Raw genomic sequence first — 5,432 nt, 5'->3', positions numbered from 1 at the left:
GGTCATCCCAGGTGAGGTGAGGCTCACCTGTCCCTATGTATGCTTATGAATGGTTATAAACTGTCTAGGAATGACTTTGTCTGTCTATGTATCTTACCTGTTCCTGTCCCATTGAGGTCATCCCAGGTGAGGTGAGGCTCACCTGTCCCTATGTATGCTTATGAATGGTTATAACTGTCTAGGAATGACTTTGTCTGTCTATGTATCTTTCCCGTTCCTGTCATTGAGGTCATCCAGGCGAGGTGATCATCTGTCCGGCCATCTGACCCACTGGGGCCATGCCGCTGGCGTTGGTAGCCATGGAGACGTTGAGGTTCATTTCCGTTGCCTGTTGTACATGGCTGCGCCCCGTTGGTCTGCTGCTGCCTGGGTGAACTGGGGCGGCGACTGGCTGAGTACTGAACATACTGGAGGAAAGGAAGAGACAGAGAAAGAGAGAGATAACGAGAGGTAGAGAGACAGATGACGGCGAGAGAGAGAATATATACCGAGAGGACGTAAAGAGAGAGAGAAGAGACGGGAAAAGAGTTGGAGAGCACGGAAGAGGAAAGGGAGAGGGGAGAGACGAAAGAAATAGAGAGAGAGTAGAGTAGAAGAGAGAGCCGGAGACGACGAAGTGAATGGGAGAGGAGAGATCTTCGATGCATAGCATCCGAGACGAGAGACTGTTGACCTCCATGTCCCCCAGGGCGGCCAACGAACGTAGAGATCATAGGAGCAGGAGCGATCAGGGACGCCTGGAAGTGGAGCTGGACCCCCTGGTCTGCCTTGTGGGTATTGGACAATTCAATGGGGTGGAACATGCAGGGCAGTCCGAGAGGGGGACCAACAGGGGGACTACCTGGGGGCGGTGGCTGACCACCAACGTCCCACGAGGGGGAGCTGCCCTGGACATCCCTGGGTAGTGGGTAATAGGAAGGATCAAGGTTAGGCTGGGAGGTCAAGCGGTTTAAAAAGGTCGCAAAACAGGTCTGATTTGAGAAAATGCGTCCTGGTGGGGATCTCTAGGTCACGACTAGGAATCAGCTTGCTCTTCCCCATCTAACTGTTACAATAGGCGTATTCCCACTGTGTTGGGTGACCAAAGGTGCATCTGTTGGTTTTTGCCGCTAAATCCAAACACTGAATCAAATAATCAAAGCTTAATGATGAGTTGAATTTTTTAAAAAAATCTGTGTGTAGAGTAGGGGGGGGGGGGAAACTTGTTACCATTGGGGTCCAGGAGCCAGGGTTGGGGAAAAGACATCCTGAACAAGTGAGCGGGAGAGCCACTGAACCCAAAGGGTCGCCAGTACTAGAGGCGAATCACCTGGCTCTACACAATCTAAACAGAGACTCTACTGGAGAGTATCACCATGACAATTTGTTAGTTTATAATAAACCATTAATTATGACTCTCATTTTTCATTTGAAAGACACTGTGCAAAAGTGCTACAGTGATCGATGATGTTGAATGAATTTCCCAGACTAGATTTGCTGTAATTTATAGGTCTGAGAATTAACGCTTGATAACACAACGTGGTACATCGCTTCCAGTATATTGAAGTTAAAAGAGGGAAGTCAAGGGCCGTACAACTGCATAAAGGCAAAACACGTATTACTCTTATAGGAACAAGGCAGGAATAATGGAGTGGAAAAACAAAAAGGATTAGTTATGGAGATATCAGAGATTCTGCTGGAGAATTAAAGACGGTACCTTCTCAATGTTACGGATATTAAGAATGCACCACACACAACACACTGACAACTCACCAAAACCAAGCAAAGCCTATAAGAGAAGGGAGTCGGAAGGTTCGACTGTTTGAAGGCGGATATAGGGGCGTGTTACAGCATGCAACAGGGGAGGGAGCGGACTGACCAGTTCACGTAGTAGTAGAGGTCCTGTAAAATTCACTGTTTTTATCAGTAGTGCCACTCCGCTTTGCAGAGAGGGCTCTTGTAGGATGAGGGCGCCATTTCGTGGATAGTGGTGGAGCAGCCGAGGAAGAGGGAGTTAGGGAAGGAGAATGCAGAGGGATGAGGGCGACGGGTGCGAAGAGAGGAGAGGGAGGGAGAAGGGGGTTCAACCACAAGCACCGGACCAACTGACACGCTGGAATGAGTTTTTCAGACGATTTAAAGCCTGAGGTAGAGAAGAGAGAACGAAAGAGAGACAGAGACGGGTAAGAAGCACTGGAGGGGGATGATGAAAACGAGTCAGAGGTAGTAGACATGGGGATATTGGGAATGAAAGAGAGATGAGAGAGATTGAGGAATGAGATGAAGAATTAGAAGTGCATTCAAGGGGAATTCATACGTCATAATGTCACCACCCTAAAGACAGTCAATCAGACAACACATGTGCATATGGTGTTTTCCAGTGTTGTAAGATCCAGATGTTGAAGTTTGATCGCTTTCTCTTCTGATTTATCAGACGTTTTTTGGCAATGTTGAAGTTAAAGTCTTAAGTGAAAACGCTGAGTAATCTTGCTACTTTACAGCACATTGTATTTTATTTCTACTGTATTTGAACTGTATGTTTGTTTAAAAGTGTAACTTGTGTTGTTTTGTGTGCACCTGTTGCTTATCTTGGGCAGGTGCGATGTAAGAGATTGTGCTCAACTGGGCGATCCGGTAAAATAGGTGAAAAAACCTATAAAAATACTGCAGGGTGTTGCTATTGACTTTGTATGACGTGTTCCCTGGTCATCTACTGCCTCTAGTGAATATTTTTTATGGCTAAATCAGTGATGACATAGAATTGGTATTAAATCAGGAGGGCCACAATAGAGGATGCCAGTAGGAATGCCTTATTAATCAGGAGACCAAATCAGGAATGGCTTTAATCAGGAAGGGATTAAATTCTATTTTTATCAATGTAGTGCTATGAGGGTGAGCACACAGAACTATATAGAGCATGTAAGTGTATGAACTGGACAGAACACCCCTTGGGTAAGGGGGTGATGGACAGACCACCTGGGGTAGGATGACTTCAGACACACTGGGTGGGGTTAATTGGAACAGAACACCCCTGGGGGTCGAGGTAAGATGCCTGGCAAGAAACACACGGGTCAGGGGTGAGTGGCCAGGCCAGACATAGGGTGGTCAACGCCGGCATGAGAGGAGGTGGTCGACCACCGCACGGTCGCCACACCCCTGGGGTATGGGGGTTGACTGGCCGCCGCTTGGGGTAGGGGGTATGACTGACCCCGCCAATGGAGTCGGGGGGTGAGAGGTCAGACACACGCTGGTAGGCGCGAGAGACAACCCCTGGAGGGGTAGGGGGTAATGAACTGGAGAGGGTCGATGGCAGCGAGACCACGACGAGAGTAGGGGAGGTAGAGGGGACTGGCCCTGGGGTCGGGACTGGCGGATTCGTGCCGCCTGGGTAGGGGGTTTAAACTACACAACTAGAGTATAGGAGGCTCCTAGACTATTTTCATGACTATGGCCTATTCAATTTCAATTGACCAAGTAAGATATACTTGACGATACGCCAAAGAGGGTTTACCGGCCCGCTATGGTTATGGAGGGAATAGGCGTTTGTGAAGGAACTATATGGTAATAATAACACATCATTTGGGTGTTATTGAAAAGGACTAGAAATAACCCAAATTGACAGTAGTCTGATCTATGCTGGACTGATTGTTGTTGGGGAGTATTCAAGTGCCGTGAGCGAGGTTTAGTGTTGTTTTTTTTTGTTTTTGGTTGTGTTCTTGTTTTATTTTTGTTTTGTTTTTGTTTTTTTGTTGTGGAGTCAGTTTCGGGGTTCGATGATCTGAAAAAAAAAGTTTATAGTTCCGGTTTCGGGTTCCGCTTCGCTGTGAATCATAGTATTGTAGACGAAGACATTAAAGTGATCAAGGTGGGTCGATCGATTTATTAGTGTGGTATTGCAAATAATGGTGCTTAAAATCGAGCAAATCGTCGGCTGACATGAACTTAAAACATTTAAATACAAGTCCCATGTTGGAAGTAGTGGACTGCTAGTTACTGGTGGGTCAGCGAGATTATTAACACCATTCATTTACGTGACCACTTTACAATTAATAAATATAGCAGTTATTGTTTATATTACATTAGTTTTAATTTGATGGACTTATTATTTTAGTCATCCAAAGCTCATCAACTCTATCTCTTAGAGTGGTGTCTACACTGGGATTGGGTCTCGGTTGGTAGCACAATCCACTATTTTAGGTCAGTTCATTAAAGTAAGTGAAGGCTTGATGAACTCTGAATACCCAACTATCTAGTCACTTAAGAGTCATGTGAAGTTTACAGGTAGCAGTAGGTACCTGATGAAAAAACTGCTCTCAGCAACCGCCTCTTAGTCAACGGATACAGCGACTACTGTCTTTCTAACCTCTCTCCGTGTCTGCCCCACACAGACGCGGACAGTAGGATATTACTTGGCACTGTATGGAGCTGGGAAACATGCGCATTCGCTCGCAAACCCGCAAATAATCATCGCTAAATTGATGTGTATGTGACCACAATAAAATTAGATTTGAATTTGGATTATGGTCATTGTAGATTAATAGTACATTTCTCTCGGCTACTAAATATGTGAATATCGTGGACCTGTTGGATTACTACAAGACTCGCCTAGCCACATCGTTGTTTCAGGTTTGATCTGAATTTTATCCTAGAGAGAAACACCAACTCCCAACTTACGACATATATGTGTCGGAGGTTCGGCATATCTGATTTATTTCTCGAGAAACCTAAAACTCCCCTACTACGATCAGTTTCGGGATATGATACTGATTGATTCTCTAGAGACAACTACAACTCCCTACTAGCTAACATCGTCGGGATTGATCTGATGATCCTAGAAAAACTACACAGTAGCTCATGCAGAAAACAAACCAGAATTGAAAATGTGAATTGAACACGATACGTCGTCAATTAGTATGTTTAAAAAAACAATTACCGGTTAATTGCTCAGGCCTAATTATTTGTAGGAACAGATTCTTTTATTCGTTAACATCCACAGACAACTGAATGTCTGATAAACATTGTAATAAAGGTCTTCCGTTTGGAAACCGTTCTGACATTATATGGACAGTTTACACTGGGGTACAGGTTTCATTTGTCAGCCAACTGTGCCCCCTTCTTCTCTCTACTTCACCTGGTTTTCCTCCCATGATTCCCTGGGGGGCCAAATCCGTTCATGTCAGACGACGTGCCGGGAGAGATGGATGCTGCCCTGCTCTGCTGTTGCTATCATGGTGACTGGGCATGGGCCATCCTAGGGGACAAAACAGGGGATCTGGGCGTGGTCCTGACCACGTCGAAACCACTCCATCAGGCTGCGGGACATACACTGGTAGGGTTTAGGGTCGAAGGGTCAGGCTGGGGGAGGGTCAGGGTTAAAGGTCCAAGCAGGTCTGATCTAAAATGCTCCTGGTGAAGTGTCGCCTCAGGTACATTGATCTAGGATCAGCTTTCTC

General features: G+C 45.9%; 1 pseudogene; it reads right to left on the bottom strand.

The window, feature by feature from the left end:
- Positions 1 to 229: 229 nt before the first annotated feature.
- LOC112075389 (nuclear receptor coactivator 2-like) overlaps positions 230 to 5,432 on the bottom strand; it is a 61,612-nt pseudogene continuing 56,409 nt past the window's right edge.

Source organism: Salvelinus sp. IW2-2015, unplaced genomic scaffold (genome assembly GCF_002910315.2).
Source record: "Salvelinus sp. IW2-2015 unplaced genomic scaffold, ASM291031v2 Un_scaffold3125, whole genome shotgun sequence".
NCBI classification, from domain to species: Eukaryota; Metazoa; Chordata; class Actinopteri; order Salmoniformes; family Salmonidae; genus Salvelinus; species Salvelinus sp. IW2-2015.
The sequence above is the reverse complement of the archived record's forward strand: the minus strand, read 5'-3'. Positions and strand labels throughout refer to the sequence as shown.